The sequence below is a fragment of the Miscanthus floridulus genome, chromosome 9 (assembly GCF_019320115.1).
Source record: "Miscanthus floridulus cultivar M001 chromosome 9, ASM1932011v1, whole genome shotgun sequence".
NCBI lineage: Eukaryota > Viridiplantae > Streptophyta > Magnoliopsida > Poales > Poaceae > Miscanthus > Miscanthus floridulus.
In genome coordinates, this window is record NC_089588.1 from 66,726,794 (window position 1) to 66,750,817 (window position 24,024).

General features: G+C 44.7%; 2 non-coding genes across 2 annotated transcripts; both read right to left on the bottom strand.

Annotated features, from left to right (window-relative positions):
* Positions 1-17,623: 17,623 nt before the first annotated feature.
* On the bottom strand, positions 17,624-17,730 carry LOC136484505 (small nucleolar RNA R71). The gene has a single exon (XR_010766028.1). It is a non-coding gene; the product is annotated as a small nucleolar RNA R71 (small nucleolar RNA).
* A 5,637-nt stretch (positions 17,731-23,367) lies between these two features.
* On the bottom strand, positions 23,368-23,474 carry LOC136484530 (small nucleolar RNA R71). The gene has a single exon (XR_010766051.1). It is a non-coding gene; the product is annotated as a small nucleolar RNA R71 (small nucleolar RNA).
* Positions 23,475-24,024: the final 550 nt, after the last annotated feature.

The window sequence follows — 24,024 nt, forward strand, 5'->3', positions numbered from 1 at the left end:
CAGCTGGGAATGAGACTTTCCTAGAGATGTTTGGTACCCTTGCCCTACTCTAGAGTCTTGCATTTTGTGGTCTATACCAAACTGCCTTGCTATTCCTAGAATGAGGGCTACCTAGTGGGACAGCCATGGTATGAGGTGCAGCTAACCATACCTAGTCATACCCAAGCACCCCTATGGCAGGAGTGGAAGGTGGATTCTGAGGGAAAAACTCCTTGGGATGGTGCCCAAGTAGTTGCCTTTAAGGTGCTGAGCCAGATATGTCAGCAGCACAGGGATGAGCTTACCGGCAGTGCCGCTGGTACTTTTCCTCAGGTGGATCCATCTACAGTAGTATGGGCACATTATAACTGCAATGCGGTGATCCAAGACCGGGATGAGCGGGCAGATAGTTCTAAGTCCCACTATGAGTGCCATGTTTGCCGTGATGAAGATGTTCTATACTCATTAGGATACCTAGGACTTCTGGCAAGAGTCCTATACCACTTCCAGGGACACGCTCATGAGAGCCGAAGCTGCACATCATAAACTGAGGAAGCATGTGCGCAAGCACAAAAATGCAGCAAGTGAGGCTCGTTGGGAGTCCAATCAAGCTTATGTAGCATTGGGAAATCTCCACACTCAGATGGAATAGGTCGATCAATAGAGAGTTGCTGCCTAAGATGCAAGAGCTAATGATTAGGCTATGCTAGCAGGACTCTAGGAGCAGCTGGAGGCTACTCACGCCGAGGCACTCACCGCTACACGCTAGCGGATCTAGGCAAACAACCGTGCAACAATGGCAGAAGCAGCACGAAACAATGTCGAAGCCTTAGCCGTGCAGTAAGACCGAGTAGAAAGGGACCTGCGCCAGTAGCTTGCACATACCCAAAACATGGTCGTTGATCTTCAGCATGAGGTGCATTATCTGAACAACCAACTACACCTGCACCTTGATGAGGAAGAAGAAGATCCAGAGATGTTAGTTGAAGATGATGGTTGGTAGGAAGAAGTGGATCTATAGGATGAGGATGATGCTATCTCTGACCTCGACAGCGAGCACGCTGAAGAGTAGAGCCATTTAGTGACTAGTTTGAAGCACTAGTTGTATCCCTGCTATTTATGTAATGGACTTGTAGTTTGAACTTCAGTACTCGTGACATAACTTCGGTGTAATATTGGTACTTTGCATGTTAATTCGTGATGGGTTGAACTTTGATGAAATTCCAGTTTTGTTTTACTGGTGAAATATGACATGCACGTTAACGTGTTGCAAGTACAATAAGTGATCAAATTGGTGATGTTATGTTGCAAGAATGAATTATCATGCCTTTGTTTTATTGTATGAATTTAAGATTCTCTACAGTAATTTTAGTTTGGCATGATTACACAATTCATCTGCAATCTCTTGACACCATCCAATAATCACATATTGTTGCAATTTTGCAGATGACTCGCACTCGTGTTGGAGCAGGCACCAGCCAAGGTGGCAATGATGGTGACTTACCACCACCACCGTCACCATCTGCGAATGAGTTTTTCGCATAGTTCCTAGAAAATCAAGGAGCAATGGAGGATACATTGCGCCTCATTGCACAGAACATTGCTCACGCCTGCCAGCAACATCAAGGGGCGGAACCAAATTAGTATAGTTCATTCAAGGACTTCTAGGACACCAAACCTCCTATCTTCAAAGAGGTTGAAGAACTGCTCCAAGTGGATGAGTGGCTAAATACGATCGAGCAGAAGTTCCACCTGTTGAGGGTCACAGAGCATCTGAAGGCTGAATATGCATCCCATCAACTATAGGGACCCACAGGAATATGGTGGACCCATTTCCTATCCTCTTTACCTGCAAAACGCATAGGTCACATGGGAACAATTCAAGGCAGCCTTTAGGCGCTAATGTGCATGAAAGCAGCTGAGTTCATGAGACTTACTCAAGGGACCAAAACCCTTATTGAGTACATGCATGCCTTCAACAATTTGTCTAGATACGCCCCAGGGTTCATCGATACAGAGGAAAAGAAGATAGAAAGCTTGAAGAGAATCCCCCACACCAAACAAATGAAGACTATGGCCAACTCAAGATGTGCTACCTATAATAAGTTTGTCAGCGATGCCTTAACCTAGGAGAACTAGAACAACTTACATGCAGCAGCAAAGGGCCACAAAAGAGCAGTTGAGGCAAGTGCCTCAAGATCATCGCAGTCTAGAGCTCCAGTGGTAGCTAGGCCACAATTTCATCCACCAGCGCCTAAGTTTAGGACTCCTCCACCAAAAGCTCATGCCAATCGCCCTAGAATACATTCCACATGGCGTTCACCATTGCCCTACCTAAGGGTAACATAGGCCAAGGCAGCTCAGCATGACCAAGAAGCAACCAGCCATGCTTTAACTGTAATCAGCTAGGTCATTGGTCCAAGGAGTGCCCCCATCCCAAGAAGGGTGGTAATCAAAACTAGGGTAATCAGAAATAGGCCAATCCTAAGGCACGTCCAGGATACATGCATTACACAACTATGGAAGAAATCCCTATGGGAGAAGTTGTCACCGCCAGTATGTTTTTTGTTAACAAACATCCTGCCATTGTTTTATTTGATCCTGGAGCTTCTCATTCATTTATGAGCCAAACATTTGCATCTAAGCATGATCAAAAGATAATTGAGATAGACAAGGGTGATTATAGTATAAGTTCAGCTAGGGCTACTATTTCTACAAATCAAATAGTGAGAGATGTGCTCATCTCTATACAAGCGAGGGAGTACACTATGGATCTTATAGTATTGCCTAAACTAGCCATAGATGTGATCTTAGGCATGAGTTGGATGAGGGGTCATGGAGTTCTTATTGACACTACCACTAAACAATTATGTTGAGAGAACCAAAGGGGGTAGTGCTTTTCTAGTACCACTTCCCTAGAGTTTTGATCTTCAAACTTTGTCTTGTGCTATCCAAGCCACTACTCTCTGTGATATTTCAATAGTTTGCGAGTTCCCTGATGTATTCCCAAATGAGTTGCCTGGTTTACCGCCTGATAGGGATGTGGAATTTAAGATTGAGTTAGTGCTAGGCACCGCACCTATCTCAAGAAGACCCTATAGGATGCCACCAAATGAGTTAGCCAAACTTAAAATTTAGCTACAAGAAGTTTTGGACAAAGGTCTCATTCGACCTAGTTTGTCTCCATGGGGATGTCCAGCTTTATTTGTAAAGAAGAAGAAAAAAATCCTTGTGGATGTGTGTGGACTATAGGCCGCTCAATGTTGTCACCGTTAAGAACAAGTATCCTTTGCCCCGTATCGATATTTTGTTTGATCAACTGGCAAAAGCAAAGGTATTCTGTAAGATTGACTTGAGATCAGGCTATCATCATATTAAGATTAGGCCAGAAGATGTACCTAAGATAGCTTTCTCCACTAGGTATGGCTTGTATGAGTATTTATTCATGTCTTTTGGACTGACAAATGCTCCTGCCTACTTCATGTACTTGATGAATTCGGTATTCATGCCTGAGCTCGATAAGTTTGTGGTCATGTTTATCAATGATATCTTGATTTACTCAAAGAATGAAGCAGATCATGCAGAGCATCTGAGAGTTGTCTTGTCTAGATTGAGAGAGCATCAATTATATGCCAAATTTAGCAAGTGTGAATTTTGATTGAGCAAAATACCTTTCTTGGGTCATATCTTATCTGAAAATGGAATATCTATAGACCCAACTAAAGTACAAGAGGTCATGGATTGGAAGGCCCTGACTTCGGTTCATGAAGTTTAGAGTTTTCTAGGGTTAGCAGGCTACTATCGTCGTTTCATTCCTGATTTTTCCAAATAGCTAAGGCGATGACCAGACTACTCTAGAAGCATGAAAAGTTCAATTGGACTCCAGAGTGTGAAGCTGCTTTTCACACTTTGCGAACCTTGCTAACTACAGCTCTTGTTTTAGCACAACACGACATTGAGAAGCCTTTCAATGTGTTCTATGATGGATCGGGTACATATTTGGGGTGTGTGCTTATGCAAGAAGGTTGAGTTATTGCCTATGTTTGCTGACAATTGTGAAAGCATGAAGTCAACTACCCTACACATGATTTGGAGCTTGAAGCAGTTGTTCATGCCTTGAAGATATGGAGACATTACTTGTTGGGAAATGTATGTCACATATACACTGATCACAAGAGTCTCAAATATATCTTTACTCAACCTGAGCTGAACATGAGGCAACATTAATGGTTAGAGCTGATCAAGGACTATAATTTGGAAGTGCACTATCATCTAGGCAAAGCCAATGTTGTAAAAGATGCACTTAGTTGGAAATCTCATTGTAATGCTTTAGAAGCCTTGTTGGAAGATGGGTTTAATTTATTACATCTTGTCGTACTACACAACATCATTGTCATTTGTTCACTTGAGAGCAAAATCATCGAATTACAGAAGACAGATGTAGGTGTGTTTCACATCAAGAGAAAGTTGAAGGAACAAGAAACCAAACATTTTAGGTTGGACAAAAGAGGTGTGCTATGGTTCGAGGACTGACTTGTGGTACCGAAGGACTGTGGATTTAAAAATCAGATTTTAGATGAAGCTCATTCATCCAAGTTGTCTATCCATCTGGGCAGTAGTAAAATGTATCAAGATTTGAAGACCCATTTTTGGTGGACCAAGATGAAGAAAGAGATCGCCACCTATGTTGCTAGGTGCGATAATTGTAGTAGAGTCAAGGCCGTTCATTTGAAATCTGCTGGATTACTTCAACCCTTGTCTATTCCAGGATGTAAATGGGAAGAAATCAGCATGGATTTTATTGTGGGACTTCCACTCACTCAGAAGGGTTTTGACTTGATATGGGTAATTATAGACCGTCTGACTAAGTCCACGCACATCATTCCCTTGACAACCAACTTTCGACCGCATCAGTATGTAGAAATCTATATAGCTCAGATAGTACGCTTGCATGGGGTACCAAGAACTATTGTATCGGATAGAGGCTCTCAATTCACTGCTCGATTTTGGGAGTACTTGCACAAGCAATTAGGTACCAACCTAGTTCAAAGCTCAGCATATCACCCTAAATCTTCTAGATAGACTAAGCGAGTGAATCAAATCCTTGAAGACCTATTGAGAGAATGTGTGATCTCTTCCAAGGGTTCATGGGAGGCTACCTTTAACTAAGTTTTCCTACAACAACATTTATCAAGAGAGCATCAAGATGGCTCCTTTTGAGGCCTTGTATGGCTGAAAATGTAGAACTCCTTTTAATTGGATTGAGCCTAGAGAAAGGAGATACTATGGCATTAATTTTGTCACAGAAGCTGAAGAACAAGTACATATTATCCAACAACATATGAAAGCAGCTCAGTCTAGGCAAAAGAGCTACACCAACAAAAGAAGAAGGCCTATCGAATTTGAGGTAGGTGACTATGTATATCTCAAGGTATCACCAATGAAAGGAGTATAATGGTTTGGTGTGAAAAAAAAACTAGGCCTGATGGCCGAATTTGAACAGAGCGCCGTGCGCTGTCGTGGCCGACCGGCACCAGGCCGCGTCCGCCTCGTGGAGGTCGTCTGCCAGTGATGGACCCTTGCGCTCGCTCACTCTCTCGTGCTCACTCTCTCTGCCTCGCCTCACTCTCGCTGTCGCCGTGCCTAAGCGAAGCTGAGCGTCGTGCCATCACCGCCGACCTCTACCGTGCTCTCACGCCACCGCCACCGTGCCATTGCTCAATTCCTCGCACCCATAGCTCTGCCATACCTTGCTCAACCTCACCGACTCACCATTGCCACCTTTCAATCTAGGTATAGCCTCAGGTCCTATCATCGTTGTCGCGTCCATCATCGGAGCACCGCCAAGCTCACATTCACCGTGGCCATGCTTTACCATGCCGTCTCGCTTGCTCGCTTCTCTTGTTAGGGTTAGCCTGGTCATGTCTAACTCACCCCGCTGGCCGTTGAGCCAATGCTGACATATCGGTGTCGGAACGTGGATGCTCACCTCTGTGCTCTCACCACCGCCATGCCATGCTCGCGGCCAAACCTCACAATCGCTCCACCGTCGCCCTAACCTAACCCTACGTCTTCACTAGGTAGCCTTAAAGCCGCAGCAGTGCTCGCCTAGGCGTGCCATCACTGGAGACGATGAGCCCACCATGGTGCCATGGTCCTCCATTAGCACCACCGCCATACGCAACCATCGTTAGAGGTTTGACCATCTAGCATGCTGGATGCGGAATGAGATGGGGAACACGACAGTGCCGACCGCGCTGCTAGAGACCTCGCAGTCGGCGAGTTCACCGCTGGTCAAGCTGGCGCTCTGCTCTGCCTCATTAACGTCTGGGTCTGAGTTGACTGTGGGACCCACATGTTAGCGCCTGGGTGTGTAGTGGACCGGGTGTACATAGCATTTAGGGTTTAGTTGGTTTTAGAATTATTTTCACAGATTTGAATACAAACTTCAAAAATTCATATCTGGAGCTAGGAGTATCCAAATGGGGTGAACCAAATTTTGTTGGATTTATCTTGAAGTGTACTATTTTATAAAAATATGAAATCTACTGTTTAGGGTATTTTTCTAGGAGAATTAAATTGAGCAAGCTAAGTGCTTTTAAATTAGGTTATATCTTATAAAATGCATAACTTGAGCTAGGAAGATGATAAAATTGTGATTCCAATTTTGCTGGTCTTGTGTTGACATGCTCTAGCTAGGAAAAATACTAAACCTATAGTAGGCATATTGGAAATATGGTCTTCATATTTAATCCTAATTAATTGCTTGTTTCTAGTGAAATTAAATGGGTTAAAAATACATAACATTTGATCAGGCAAATTTTTATACAGTATTCTTGTGCTAGGAGGAAAGTAAGAAAAATATTAAATCTGTTGCTTGACACTTTTTACTATGTAAACTATTTTGGCTAAACTAAGCATATGTCGCTTATCATTTTTGTACAGTAGACTATTAGGGTCATTGTAGGCTACTTTCATTTTCTCAGAATTTATTGAGCACTGGAAATATTTATCCTTTAAATCACCTTATTATATAAGAAAATTGATAAACGAATATAAATAAATTAGTTAGGCATAATTGTGGGGGTATTAACCCCTATACTCTTATGGCTAGGCTCGGGCCAGCCCGGACTAGTGGGTCTGGCCCACTAGAAGATGACGCGCGGCCCGGCCAATCTGCTCGGAGTCCCACGCAAGGAATCAAGGAAGACATGGAGATCAAGCAAGATCCTGGTCGGTTAGACTAGGAATCCATATCCGACCACCTATGGCAATTATAACAGGTTAGGATTAGTTTCTAAATCTGTAACCCTGCCCCCTAGACTATATAAGGTGGGCAGGGGACCCCTCTCAAAAAACATCTCATTAACATACAGCAATACAATCAGACGCAGGACGTAGGTATTATGCCTTCACGGCGGCCGAACCTGGATAAAACCTCGTGTTTGTCTTGCGTCATCATCTCGTTCGTAGCTTGCGCACCTGTCTACCGACAATCTACTACCTTGGGCATACCCCTAGGTAGACTGCCGACCATATTTCGTCGACAGTGGCACGCTAGGTAGGGGGTGTGTGTACTGCTCCCTAGACAAACAAGATGGTCATCATCCCCGGATCCATGGCTACGCCGAATGGCCTCACGTTCACCATCGGCCAGATCACCTGGACCACTGGCTCCGACAACTTCATCGCCATGACCACGGAGGAGGCGCAGATCCAATCTGCGTTGACCACTGCTTCACCAGCATTAGCTACAGCTCCGACCACGTTGGATCGGGCTCCGACCACACCAGCATTGTCTTTAGCCACGCCGACAACCTGTCGCTCACTTCCTCGCTACAAAGGGAGGCAGATCGACAACACCGACCTGCTCGACTCCATCGATCGAGTCGGCACCAAGCTTGCTAAAACCCTAGCTCTGGTAGATTCGATTCAAAATCAACCTACCGAGCAGGTAACCACAACCCACAACAGATCTACCCGACCAGCTCGGGCTAGTCATCCTGCACGACTCGGTACGGATCTTGTGGTCACGTCTACTCCTAAAGGGCGCTCCGTTCGTCACCGACCAGCCCCCGCAATGGGTCTCTGGCTCTCCGAGTGTGAAGCCTTGATGGAGAATTACCAGGCTCAGCCCTACGGCCTGTGAAACACTGCTTCCAACGATGCATACAATATACAACGCTGCTCAGATCTGTATTTTATACATCGACCTCGGCCAAAGCCACGCAACTTCATCAACATGGTTCGGATTGAGGAGTATCAAGAAGGATTGGTCCACATAGTTCAAGAGGGCGGCTCAAGCTCCTCGTTTGGCATCGCATCTATTGGCTCCGTCCATACTAAGCTTCAGCATCATGACAATGAAGGAGTTGAATACGATCTGGATATCCCAGACCACTCCCCGGGTTTCCCACAATTCCCATCCTTCCCACCAAGGTGAGGAGACTTGATCAATGTCATCAGTAATGACGAACCACCGGCAGTTGGTGAAACAGAACAAGAAAGGCTACCACACGAAGCACGCAATATTGACCGTTTTAATCGCAGACAAGCCAAAGCCGAGGCAGAAGAGGAGGCACGACACATAAGGTTCTAGCCACGCGATCTCAATAATGCCTTTGATAGGGTAGGGAAAAAGCAGGTCTTTAGGACTCCAAGCGCCAACGTAGCTGTTGCTATGGCGATAATGCAACGACTACCCAATACCCCAAAAATCCAGGCAATTCGTGATGATGTACAAGCCTACCTGATGGCTGCTATATCCCAGACCGCAGAGATTGCAAACCAAGCTTGGGCTCCATCTGTCTCAGTCGAATCAAGCCATAGTCACCAGTACTCAAGTCGCCCACAGTCACCCAACCAACGTGGCTCACGCAACAACAACCCACCAGACAACCGTCAAGGCAGAAACAGTGGTCATGATGGTGGTCGAGACGACAACCGCCGCGACTACCGGGACGACAACCGCCGCGACAACCACAAGAATCGCCATGATAACCGCAGTCACAGGGTCAACTAGGGTGGCAATCGGGATCGCCATGATGGCAATAACAATCTCCGCCATTCCCTCGGAGAACGTGATCTGCACGATCGCATTAACCAAAGAGCCAACGATCGTGCATCCCATGAAAGCTATCGCCGTATGGAATATGATACTACCCATGGCCCTCTAGGTTTGAAGCAGTTTACTTCTCACCTTTGCCAAGTCGTATGGCCAAAAAAACTTCAAGCTCAAAAAACTCCAGAAGTACGACGGCAAGGAGAACCCTAAGTTATGGGTCATGCTCTATGAAACCGCGTGTAGATCAGCCATGGCTGACGAGCATGTCATGTCTAATTACTTCCTAGTCGCTCATTAGGTTCTTGAGGAGCAACGTGAGTGTGTTCGCATGGAAACCCGCTGACATGCCCGGTGTACCTCAGAACTTGATCGAGCACTCCTTAAATGTCGATGGTAAGGCCAAACCCATCAAGCAGAAGCTATGACAGTTCGCTCATGACAACAAGGAGGCTATTAGGGTAGAAGTTACACCTCTTTTAGCAGCCGGATTTATCAAAGAAGTGTATCATCCGGAGTGGTTAGCCAACCCGGTTCTTGTACGCAAAAAGAATAAGGAATGGAGAATGTGCGTTGATTACACTGATCTCAACAAACACTACCCTAAAGACCCCTTCAGCTTACCTCGCATAGACGAGGTCGTAGATTCAACTGCTAGTTGCGAGCTACTGTCCTTTCTCGATTGCTACTCTGGTTATCACTAGATCACTCTCAAAAAGGATGACCAGATCAAGACATCCTTCATCACACCCTTCGGCGCCTACTGCTACACGACCATGTCGTTCGAGCTCAAGAACGCTGGGGCTACCTACCAATGCGCCATATAGGCCTACCTCAAAGACGAGATAAAAGACAACCTCGTCGAGCCTTATGTTGATGACGTAGTTGTTAAAACCAAGGAAGCATACACCCTTGTTGACAACCTAGAACGTACCTTTGTAGCCCTTAACACATTCCAATGGAAACTAAACCCAAAGAAGTGCATCTTTGGTGTTCCATCTGGTATACTGCTCGGCAACGTCATCAGTCATGATGGCATATGCCCTAACCCAAAGAAAGTAAAAGCTGTCTTGGACATGAAGCCGCCCAAAAAGGTGAAGGATGTTTAGAAGCTTACCGGATGCATGGCTGCCCTTAGTCATTTCATATCAAGATTAGGCGAAAAAGGACTACTATTTTTCCAGCTGCTCAAAGCATCCAAGAAGTTTGAGTGGTCGGAGGAAGCAGACGCTGCCTTTACATAGCTGAAACAATTCCTTACATCACCTCTGGTCCTCACTGCTCCTAGAGAAGATGAAACACTCCTGCTTTACATTGCAGCAACTAATCGAGTGGTCTCCACTGCCATGGTGGTCGAGCGCGACGAGCCAGGCCACGTCTACAAGGTACAGCGACCAATTTATTTCATCAGTGAGGTGCTTAGTGAATCCAAGACCAGGTACCCACAGATTCAGAAACTGATCTACGCCATACTAATTACATCCCGAAAGTTGAAACATTACTTTGATGGATATCGTGTGGTGGTCATGACTGAGTACCCTCTGGGAGACATCATTCGCAACAAGGATGCAAATGAGCGCATCGTCAAATGGGCAATGGAGCTATGCCCTTTCTCCTTGGAATTTGCAAGCCATACTACAATCAAGTCTCAGGCACTTGTCGATTTCATCGTCGAGTGGACAGACTTAAGCACACCTACCTCTTAGGGGCCCACCGAGTATTGGAAGATGTACTTCGACGGCTCTCTCAACATCGACGGCGTAGGAGCAGGAGTCCTTTTCATATCACCATCCAAGGAGCAGCTCCGATATGCCCTCAGGATTCATTTCCCGGCATCTAATAACGCCGCCGAGTACGAAGCATGCCTACACGGTCTGCGCATTGCGGTCGAGCTCGGCGTCAAGCGTCTCTATGTCTACGGAGACTCGGCTCTAGTCATCAACCAACTCAACAAGGACTGGGACACGACTAGCGAAAAGATAGACACATACTGCAAAGCGATTAGGAAGCTAGAAGGCAAGTTCTATGGCATCGAGTACACACATGTGGTCTAGGACAAAAATCAAGCAGTAGATGCGCTGTCAAAGTTAGGATCATCCCGAGCCAAAGTCCCACATGGCATATTTGTTCAAGACCTGCTCACGCCCTCCATCAAAGAAGAAGATCCCATGGTCGACAAGCCTCTACACCAGCCTTTAGTGGCTACGGTTCTAGCGTCAAACACCACCAAACCACCTCCAACCACTAAGGAGCCCGACTAGTGAGTACCTTTCATCAAGTACCTGATAGATGGTAGCGGTTACACCGATCAGACAGAAAGCAAACGCCTGATGCATCGCAGTAAGCAGTATCTGCTCATCGATGGCAAATTGTGGTGCAAGAACGCGAAGGAGGAAATCTTGATGAAGTGTATAACCTAGGAGGATGGTGAACATCTCCTAGCCAAAATCCACTCTAGCTCCTGCGGCAACCACGCGGCCTCGAGAACGCTGGTCGGTAAGGCTTTCCGAGCAGGCTTCTATTGGCCATCAGCCGTAGATGATGCAGAGGAGCTAGTCCATCATTGTGAAGGTTGTTAGTTTTTCGCCAAGAGAATCCACATACTAGCACATGAGATTCAGACTATACCAGCCTCTTGGCCCGTCGCATGCTGGGGACTGAATATGATCGGGCCTTTCAAACCGGCCCCTGGAAAATTTACATGAGTCTTTGTGCTGATCGACAAATTCTCCATGTGGATAGAGTACATGCCCCTGGTCACGGCGTCTTCAGAAAAGGCTGTTGCGTTCCTCGACCAGGTCATCCACCGCTTTGGCATACCCAACAGCATCATCACTGATCTGGGTACTCAGTTCACCGGGAATGCTTTTGGGACTTCTACGATGAAAGGAGCATAGTAGTAAAATACGTCTCGGTGGCACACCCTAGAGCTAATGGACAGGTCGAGTGGTCAAATGGTATGATCCTGGACGCACTTAAGAAGAGGATGTACAGAGAGAATGACAAAGCTCCTGGAAGATGGCTCAAAGAGTTACCCGCCATGGTCTAGGGTCTTAGAACCCAGCCCAGTCGCAATACCGGCATATCACCATACTTTATGGTTTATGGCGCTGAGGCAGTGCTCCCAGCAGATATAGCCTTCAGATCAGCACAGGTAGAGAACTTCGACGAAGACAAGGCCAATGAAGTACAGGAGCTAGAAGTGAATAGCACAGAAGAGAAGCGGCTCGATTCTTGCGTACGTATAGCCAAATACCTTGCTGTTTTGTGCAGGTACTACAACAAGAACGTCAAGGAGCGGTTCTTCATGGTTGGGGACCTGGTCCTGAAGTGGAAGATGAATTAGGCTGGTGTCCACAAACTCGCAACCCCATGGGAGGGGCCCTTCATGATCAAGGAGGTTACACGCCCTACATCTTATAGGTTAGCTTGCCTAGACGGAACAGATGTACCCAATTCCTGGCACATCGACAAGCTTAGGTGTTTCTATGCTTAGCTACTCAGATATGTACCCCACTTGTACTTTTGATTTATTTCAATAAAGCTGTTATGATTTCTCTGATCACTCTAATATGTCACTTCAAAGTCTATTGTTATTCTGACTCTACCAGTTAAAACTGACCACCATTCCTTCTCGGGTTCTCAGAGCTAGCCCTGTCTCTGGTTCCTCCCAACGCGTGCATGGGATCCGCTCTCTACGCTATGGGTGATTGGCAGGTGCTCCCTGGTTTGACTTGTGTGTTTCTACGTATGCACAATCTACGCACCTCACACTCTGACCGCAAGGCAAACCAGGGCCATACAAACCTTTCAGGATGACGTGTCGACTAAACTGGTACAACTAAACAAAACGCCAACACATTCTAACTTAGTTACATCAACACGATATCCGAGCTTAAACACGTTTTGTACAAAACAAGCAAGCTTATGTCGATATACAGTTATGTTATTACAAGCTTGCCTAAAAAGGTCCAAGTTTACAATAACTCAACTACATCTTCTTCTATAGCTATAGCCTACACTATTGGCTGGTCAGGGCACGCGGCGCCTGCTGCTCGCTGGGCCTAACATCATGCTCGGGTCTCGGGGACTCTGGCATTGATCGAGCTGAAGAAGATGGCCCTACCAATGCCTGGCTGGTCGAGACTGCAGGCTTCGCCAGTTGGCTTAAAGATGATGGCACTCCCAGCTGACTTGTTGATGGCGTTCCTTGTATGGGTGGTGTCGCACCCCCACACAGGTTAATATCGCCAATTATTTTCGCCGACAAGTCCAGCTGGGTCATCCATAGCTCCTCAGCCCTGTCTGGATCTACCTCCTTCGGGTATCTAGCCTCCAGGCGCTTGAGATCGATCAGGGGGTAGTGAGCATGTACCATGCTTAGCACATGTGCACCTACATACTCTCCCGTCTCCTTCACGAACCCCTGGAACCATCCCCATGCCCTTTGGCATCTCTCGATCAATCCCAGCTGCGGCATCCTTGACACATCTTCTGCTAGCGCCGGATCGATGAGGTTAAGGACCGACAAAATGCCCTTTGCCACCTCCTAGCACTGGCTTTTCCAGGTGTCACGGTCCTTGGTGATCTCTTGGCATTGCGCCTTCCAGCCATCACGGTCTTTCATCATGGCCTCCAGGTGCTTCTTTGCATTGATTTTTATAACTACAAATTGCACACGCCGTTAAGACGTTAGACCACACCAAACTATGATAGGCAACAAAAATGAGCAAAGGCGGTTGGACAACTAACCTTTCACCTCCTCTGTCATCTTGGTCGTGTGGTCCCAGAGCTGCGACTGGTCTTGCGCCAGTTTTCTATTGTTCTCGTTTAGGCGATCACACTCCCCGACCACACGACTGTTCTCCTCTCGAAGACGGATCACTTCAGCTTCTAAGCCTGCACTACAGCTGTTACTACCAACAACGCAACAACACTTGTCAGTAGTCGGTATGATAAAATGGCTACTTACTTGTTTTTCCCGCTCTTTCTTACTGAGCTGGATGACCAGGTTCTGCTTCTGGGAATGTTGCACCGTCTTTTCATGACCGGTGACTTCAAGTCGCTGGCGCAAGCGGTCCACCTCCGCCGCCAGCTCCTGGTTGTTTGCAATGATACCCTCGATCTAGTCGAAGCATTTCTTGCGGTACCTCACGGTCTTCATTAAGTCCTAAGTGCAGATAGCTAAGTAAGACAACTACGACTAGACCACAAGACCAGGGGGTGAAGCGAAGCTTACCTGCACTTCCATAACAAGCCGCTTCGCCGCCCGTTCAACTTTCTTGGTTTCTTCGACCTCTGAGATTTCCTCATGGACAACCCATTAGTCGTTCCGCCAATGTGACACATAAACATGTTGTCGCTTGTCTTGTGGATGGCCCAGGACCTCCTCCACCTCCTCCTCTTCGGGCTCTTCTTTGGGTCCTGGTGCTGGCCCGATGTCAGCAGCATCTGTGATCACCATAGCCTTCCCATGAGTTGCAACGTCGGTAAATGTGGTCTGTGCCCTCACCTCCAGCTGCTGCTCCTCGATCTGCTCTATTACCCTCGACGCTAAGGTGTTGCCCTCAGCAGGTTTAGCACTCGGAGCATTCGTGCCTGGCTTGGTTGGTCCCTCGACCACCTGCTCGGGGACTATTGTTTGACTGCTCGCTTGCTGACGCAATGACGGAACTTCTACTATGGCTTCCTCGGTGGCCGGCTGCTGGGTAGTCTGCTCTGTACTTATTGGCGGCGCCACGCCACTTCTGGCTAGCTGGTCTGGACTTTCTGTGGATGTCGAGCTAGTACATCCGAGATAAGTTCAGAAAGCAATCATATTAAATGCAAATTCCTAACTTATATCAAGGTTACAAATACTTACATGTTGGAAGCGCGGAATGATGTGGAGAAGGCGCATCTCTTCGGCCGTACTTGCTCCACGTGCTGTGCGGGTGACTCCTGGTCTAGCACTGTCGCTGGGCCTTGGTGCTCGACCCCTCCACCACTTGTCCTTTGCGTTGCAGTGGTTGGTGGTGTCGCCGGTCGCATTCCTTGCCCAGGTACTCCCACGCTCGACCCGGCTACATCCTTCACCGCCATCAGCGATATGGGTCCCATAGGGGCGGAGGACCCACCTTGCTCCATCAACTCGAGTTGCTTCCTCCTTTTTCGAGGGACAAGTTGAAAGGTGTCTGCATCTTCTCCCTCCTCTGCGCCATTGTCCGGCCAGGCAAAAATCGCCTACCGACGCTTGCCGACCAGGTTCTCCTTCGGGTCCCCCTCGGGCTCATTGATATTTAGCGCTCCCCCGGTGAGCAGGGTGGTTACTAATCTCTTCTTTGACTGTTTGGGGGTAGCCGGCCGCTTACCAGCGGCTTTGGCCGCTGCCTTCTCTCCAGCTCCGAGCACCGCCCAGTCGACGTCCTTGTCCTCGATCTCGATGCTGGTCTAGGTGGTGGGATCAGTTCCTTGTGGCCACTCTACTCCAGGGGGTGACGACACAAACAGTAAGTTTCCACTTATCCTACCACAATATAAGACTACGGGTACATGGCAAGACGAGTTACCTTTGGGGGAGGTCGGGCAAGTTTGAAAGCATGCTCGATGTTGCTCAATCTGGCATAATTTGGATCGGCTAAGTTAAATAGCTCGCCAATTCTAGCTTTGACTTCGCTTTTGTCAAGCGCCCTCTGCCTCGTCCTCATCGGGTTATATCCTTTATACTAAGTACGTTATATTTTGAGCATTGTCTTTTGATATTACCCTTATTTGTAGCTATATGTGAGATTTGACTTCCTGGGCTCACATATGGTGCGTATCTAGTTTTGTTCTTAAAACTGAGTGCTATAGTATTAGAGCAAGGCAAAGCCACCTTAGAGAGCTTGGCTCCTTGGAAGAAGAGATTCTTGGTATGAATATCAATATGGGTTCTTCCAAAGTTATGTCTTCACTTTATTATAGTCATACTTATGAACTAGAGTATAGTTATTGTGTTATTATCTTGATATATGAACTAGTGCAGAGTTTATGTGTCATGAGAATAGGACACTTAACTTTATGCTTAAACAATCACATAACTTATATAATCGGAATTAGAGCTAAGTTGAGGTGGCAGTTCATCGTGCCATCAGGTGTGCCCAAGTTCTTTACCTATCAATCCATAGGGTCAGGGACTCGAGGGGATTTGAGTAGTTTCTGTATATGTAAGCATGGTGCTTGGGTATGGAGAGACAGGTGAATGCATTGTCCTTCTCTCCGGTTGAGGGGTAGGTGGCAGGTGGTGACAATCTTGTCCGTCCTTCGTAACCCCCCATGTTCGTTTAGGGTGTAGGAGTCTAAATTATCACATAAGGTTGTTGGCAGACCAATACTCGGTGGCCTCCCGACCTTCTTCACTCTTAGCCCTCAAACTAATTATGTAATTTGTATGATTATCAACTAATCTTTGTATGACTACACTAGACCAATGCCTGCTCGACTTAGGATTAGTCATTTATCCTTTCTTTTCTATTTTATCCTTTGAGGAATGCCATGTGTGTGTCCACTATCTTGGAATTACTATTCTTACCCCTATTATAAGCATTGGTGTACTTGCAACCATTATTATTCAAGTTCATATCCATACTAGATTCTTAATCAAATGCCTTCCTTTGGGAAAATATAAATAACAATACCCTGAATTCTTCTGGGTGAAATGCTACAATGATAGCTCCGTGTGCTTGTGGATAAATATGTAAATTTGTTAAGGAACTATCAAGGCTATTTCTTAGTAGCATGGCTACACATTAGTTGTGTTGCTAAAAAGTACCAACAATGTATTTCTGGCGCCAATGCTGAGGATGGATTCAAATCCCGTACTTAGTAGTGACGTTAAGAAATACCAACAAGCATTTCTAGCACCGTTGCCGGGGATGGATTCTATCTCCATACTTGGTGATTGCGTTTAGAAATGTCAATAAGCATTTCTGGCGCCGTTGCCGGGAAAGGCACATTGATTAAAGAATCGAGTAGGACATGTTCATGATAATATGCATGTAAGGCAGCCATTGTTTATGCAGGATAACTTGGCTTGTTTTTCTCCTATTATGGGTGAAAACAGGGATAGTGTATGACCGGTTATGACCTACCGAACAACTACATTGAAAATCTAGAGGCACTCCTAAGGAAGAAACAGTCTCATGCTGCTTCTTTTTCTGCAACTCCTCCGACAGTTGAACCAATCAACCCCGTACCATCTGCTCATGGCCAAGACCCTCCACAACTACTCCACCCCTGTTGTTGCCTGTGCCCATTGGTCCTATAGTTAACATTGGGGATGGGAACTTCGAGCTCCGTACCGGCCTCAGCATGATGTTGTAGGCGAACCAATTCCATGGTTTGCTAAGTGAGGACGGGAATGCGCATCTTGAACACTTCCTTGAGTTGTGCGACATGATCGTCATCAAGGACATTGCACTGGAGAGCATCAGGCTTCGCTTGTCTCCCTTTTCCCTTTCAGGAAAGGCAAAGTAGTGGTACTACAAGGAAAAGGAAGTTGTCAAGACATGGGACAAATGTTCCGCGGCATTCCTCGCCATGTTCTTCCCCATGGACAAAACCAATGCCCTATGGGGACAAATTTCAAACTTCTAGCAGATCACCACAGAATCCATTCTTGAGGCATGGGAAAGGCTGCAGGACTACATTTAAGCATGCTCACACCACGGGATTAGAAATTGGTTAGTGCTTCAATATTTTTATGATGGATTAACAATCATGTCTAGGGGCCACATTGACATAGCTGCTGGAGGCGTTTTCCTTTCCCTCACCATTGGTGGAGCTACGGCTCTCATCAATAAAATGGTGGAAAATCAAAGCTAGGGGAGGAAAGGAAAACACAAAAAGGAATGCATACCGTGAAGGAGATGGACATGCTTGTCACAAAAATAGATTTATTAATGAAAAGACTAGAGGAATGTGCCCAAGAAAAAGACGCCATGGTGGGCACCGTCCAGGCCATGGACTCACACATGACATGTGAAGTTTGTGGGGAATGTAAGCCATTTAGGGAATAATTGCCCTGAAACCTGCGAAAAAACTGCTTTCATCAACAACAGGTTTTGCCAACCAGGTAATAATGGGTGGAACAACCAATCCCGCCTGCAAGGTAATTCAAACTACAATTCTATTTACAATTCGAAAATCAACCTTCTTTCAAAGGCTTGGTATTAAGCCAAGCTAAAATTAATGAAAATATTAATAAAAAAGTTAATGTATAATGACAAAATGCTTGAAAACATAAATACTAAAATTGAAGGTGTGACTTCTTCTAACAATAAACAAATGAGCTCTAATAAAATGATTGAAACTCAAATAGCTAACTTGCTGCCACTATACATGTTTCTTATTCAAGAAAGATTCTAGGACAACCTGAAACTTCTCTCGAATATGTTAAAATGGTGTCAACAAGGTTCAATAAGCCTTTATGTTAGGAAAACCATATTTATTTTGTAGATCCACCATTCATTGCCAAGAAAAAAGATCCTGGCTGCCCGACAATTACATGCTCAATTGGCCCGCATGTCTTCCACAATGCCTTCTGCGACCTTAGAGCAAGCATCAACATCATGTCCAAGGTAACATATGATAAAACACTAGGTGGACCTTTGTCCATTCCACATTTCCAACTGCAGATGGCAGATCAAACTTTATGAAATCTGGAGGGATTAGCCATGGACATCTTGGTGAAAAGACACGTACATCCCCATGAACTTCATCGTTCTATACATGGGACACAATGAGGAAGTACCCCTCCTCTTAGGGAGACCATTTCTTAACACTACAAATGTAGTCTTACACATGGGATCAGGGCATGTTAGCTTTCATATTCAAGGGCAAACAATGAGATGCCCATTCAATGGGTTTAAAATGCATAAACATGTTAAAACAAACCGGTCCAAGAAACAACCACGTAAAGGGATCAAACAGGTATGGCAGGCAGAAGCATCAACATCCACATCTACCTCTCCGGACACGGATGTACCTCCATCAAGCAAAAAAGTGACAAGAGAAGAGTCCTGCTCATTGCACTTTAAAATGGTGGGTCCTTGCCGAAGGTAAATCGGTAGTTATCCTTCGTATTTATGATAATAAAACTATAATGATAATTAAAAAAATTCTTTGGTTCTCTCATTCACGATTCAATGTCTTCACCTCCGTTGGATGAATCTTGTTTATCTTGTCATGCTTCCTTTCTCTACACTGGTATGTTTTGGTTTGGGGGTTGGTCATACATCTTTTAAATTAAGCATGGTGCTTAGGTTAATAAGCTTGCCTTAATCAAATTAGACATGGTGTCTAGTTTGATCATTGAACCAAAACTGCTAGTGTAGAGTTTGGTTGATCATATGGACTGACACTTGCAGGAATTTATCAACTTCATGAGGGTAAGTCTTTGAGGTGACAACTGAGATGAAAACTTGTTTGGTAAACCTTGATTAAAATAATAATAATAATAAATATAATAATTATGATAATAATAATAAAAACTTTTGACACCATGTATGGTTGCCTTGTTATCTTGATGGCACCATAAGACAAAGCTTGGGGGGAGCCTCCTAGCACGCTCAAAAGGAGGCCATGAATCACAAATCAAGCCACAACGTCCACCAGTTAGCAGCATTCCTTGCTGAATCATGGATAGTAAGTTAGGAGCTAGCTTGGGGAAGGACTCCCACAGAGGTAACTTGTATCTCACATTTCTTTTAGTTATTTTATTATCTTAAAAAATGATGAGATATGACTAAAACAAATTATGATTTCCACTCTCATATGTAACTTAGGAATGTTTAGTTTCTCCTTTGTTAAAATGATGAACAGTTGCTATGTCTATAATTCATCTGTGCCTAGGCTGTAACTTAGTATTCTCTAAGATTTAAGTTTGTTGACTAAAAATGTCTCATCCTAAAAACTTGGAACTTGTGGGTTGCAAAAGCATGATCCTTTTCTAAGTTATTGGAAGGTTTGATATGGTAAATAGGATATGCTAAGACTTTGTTCAAAGAGAAACTTGACATCCGGAGTTTTCTTATAAAATGGTAAAATCAAAAGTTCCTCAATGATTATGAATTCCTACCACGGCCATATGACATGATTCAAATTCAAAACCTTAGTCATGTGCTACTTATATTCACATTGAGTTTTGTCAAATTGTTGTGACCCTTGTAGAGATTCTAGTCATGCACCCATGATCAAGATTTACGTACACCCATAAATAAATGCTGACTCTTACACTGAGAGTTACGCAAAAACATGTTTTCTGTCCACCTAAAACAAAAACTCCATTCATTTATCATGGGTCCTTCTCTCCAAAGTTTTCATATGCCAAAAAGAGTATGGGGCTATACTGAAAAAAGATAGAGACATATGAAGCTTTCAAAATAGCAAAAGAAAAGAAGGAAAAAAGAATGGAACACATGAAGGTTCCAAAGTATTGAAAAAAGAGAGATAGCCCATACTTCTAAGGCAATTATTAAAAAGAGAGAAAGTCAGGATCAAAGAAGTATAAAAAATACTAGGGTTAGAAAATATTCCACACACTCGCACTTCTTGATCAAAGTGTATGACTTGTTTCTCCTTGGATCCGGTTTTTGACTTAGCAATATATGTGATGTAAGTATGCCTCTCATTCATACCTACCTAAAACGCCACTCAAAGCTTTTTAGAGATAGGATGAAAAGAAGGCAAAACAATCAAATGCCTTGGTGAGGATCATACACATTGAGCGATCAAGTGAATCATTTGAGGAACTTACATTTTATTTTGCAAAATTCATAAAACCTCCAGATAGAAGGTTGATCTAAGAATGAATGACTGGTAATTCTGTTAAATATGTTCTATCTTGCAACCGCCTAAGACTTGGAAAAGCAATAAGCCCCATGGGGATTAAGTTAAAAGGGTGGATAGAATGCCAAACTTAATTAAATTGAGGAAGAATACTTTGTCATAGGCATGGCACTTGTGAATTATATTCGTCATTGTAGCAACTACTGATCAGCAACCAATAACTTAGCTATTTGCTCAGGACAAGCAATGGTTGAGCTTGGGGGAGCTTGTTGGCGGTCTCTATCGATCAAATCTGACCACCAAATAAGTCACAAAAAGAGGAGAAATTAGTAATCTTAATCACATATGCATTTACTATTAACCAAGTTCCACATGTATTTGGTGAACATTATTTTGCAGGTCACAAACATAAATACATGGAATAAATCACCAAAAGGCGCTTTTCGACATTGATTTGCCCAAAGGAACAAGGGAGACGCCCATCAACTCAATTCAAATTGGGCAAAAGCCCACGAAGCAATGATCCATGACCAGCCCATGGCCTGCCACACAAAGGTGGTGGCGAGGCGGCGCAGTCAAGGGGCGGCCGGGCCCCTACTGGCGCGCCTTAGCCTCTCCTTCGATAGGCAGCGTCATGGCTCCATGCTAAGACGGTGCAGCCTCACTGCCTTAGAGCTATGTATAAATGGAGGGGGCAACCCCCCCTCTCAACACACACCACATTGAGCAACACCTCACTCTCTACTCTCTTTAGATTTACCTTTTAGTTGTATTAGAGCAAGGCAAAGCCACCTTGGAGGGCTTGGCTCCATGGAAGAAGAGATTCTTGGTATGAATATTAATATGGGTTCTTCCAAAGTCATGTCTTCACTCTATTATAGTCATACTTATGAACTAGAGTATAGTTATTGTGTTATGATCTTGATATATGAACTAGTGCAAAGTTTATGTGTCATGAGAATAGCACAGTTAACTTTATGCTAAAACAATCATATAACTTATATAATTGGAATTAGAGCTAAGTTGAGGTGGCGGTTCATCTTGCCGTCAGGTGTGCCCAAGTTCTTTACCAATCGATCTATAGGGTCAGGGACTCGAAGGGATTTGGGTAGTTTCTGTATACGCAAGCGTGGTGCTTGGGTATGGAGAGACAGGTGAATTGAACGTTCTTCTCTCCGGTTTAGGGGTATGTGGCAGGTGGTGATAGCCCTATCCGTCCTTCGTAATCCCCTGCATTCGTTTAGGGTGTAGGGGTCTAAATTGTCGCATGAGGTTGCTAGCAGACTAGTACTCGGTGGCCTCCTGACTTGCTTCACATTAAGCCCTCAAACTAATTATGTAATTTGTATGATTATCAACTAATCTTTGTATGACTACACTAGACCAATGCCTGCTCGACTTAGGATTATTCTTTTATCCTTTCTTTTCTATTTTATCCTTTGAGGAATGCCATGTGTGTCCACTATCTTGGAATTACTATTCTTACCCCTGTTATAAGCATTGGTGTACTTGCAACCATTATTATTCAAGTTCATATCCATACTAGATTCTTAATCAAATGCCTTCCTTTGGGAAAATATAAATAACAATACCCTGAATTCTTCTGGGTGAAATGCTACAATGATAGCTCTGTGTGCTTGTGGATAAATATGTAAATTTGTTAAGGAACTATCAAGGCTATTTCTTAGTAGCATGGCTACACATTAGTTATGTTGCTAAAAAGTACCAACAATGTATTTCTGGCGCCAATGCTGAGGATGGATTCAAACGACGTACTTAGTAGTGACGTTAAGAAATACCAACAAGCATTTCTGGCACCGTTGCCAGGGATGGATTCTATCTCCATACTTGGTGATTGCGTTTAGAAATGTCAACAAGCATTTCTGGCACCGTTGCCGGGAAAGGCACATTGATTAAAGAATCGAGTAGGACATGTTCATGATAATATGCATGTAAGGTAGCCATTGTTTATGTAGGATAACTTCGCTTGTTTTTCTCCTATTATGGGTGAAAATAGGGATAGTGTATGACTGGTTATGACCTACCGAACAACTACATTGAAAATCTAGAGGCACTCCTAAGGAAGAAACAGTCTCATGCCGCTTCTTCTTCTTCAACTCCTCCAATAGTTGAACCAATCAACCCCGTACCATCTGCTCATGGCCAAGACCCTCCACGACTACTCCACCCCTGCTGTTGCCAATGTGCCCATTGGTCCTGTAGTTAACATTGGGGATGGGAACTTCGAGCTCCGTATCGGCCTCAACATGATGTTATAGGCGAACCAATTCCATGGTTTGCTAAGCGAGGACGGGAATGCGCATCTCGAACACTTCCTTGAGTTGTGCGACATGATCATCATCAAGGACGTTGCACCGGAGAGCATCAGGCTCCGCTTGTTTCCCTTTTCCCTTTCAGGAAAGGCAAAGTAGTGGTTCTATAAGGAAAAGGAAGTTGTCAAGATGTGGGACAAATGTTCCACAGCGTTCCTCGCCATGTTCTTCCCCATGGACAAAACCAATGCCCTATAGGGACAAATTTCAAACTTCTAGCAGATCACCATAGAATCCATTCTCGAGGCATGGGAAAGGCTGCAGGACTACATTTAAGCATGCTCACACCATGGGATTGGAAATTGGTTAGTGCTTCAATATTTTTATGATGGATTAACAATCATGTCTAGGGGCCACATCGACACAGCTGCTGGAGGCGTTTTCCTTTCCCTCACCATTGGTGGAGCTACGGCTCTCATCAATAAAATGGTGGAAAATCAAAGCTAGGGGAGGAAAGGAAAACACAAAAAGGAATGCATACCGTGAAGGAGACAGACATGCTTGTCGCAAAAATAGATTTATTAATGAAAAGACTAGAGGAATGTGCCCAAGAAAAAGATGCCATGGTGGGCACCGTCCAGGCCATGGACTCACAGACATGTGAAGTTTGTGGGAATGTTAGCCATTCAGGGAATAATTGCCCCGAAACCTGCGAAAAAACTACTTTCATCAACAACGGGTTTTGACAACCAGGTAATAATGGGTGGAACAACCAATCCCGCCTGCAAGGTAATTCGAACTACAATTCTATTTACAATTTGAATCAACCTTCTTTCAAAGGCTTGGTATTAAGCCAAGCTAAAATTAATGAAAATATTAATAAAAAAGTTAATGTATAATGACAAA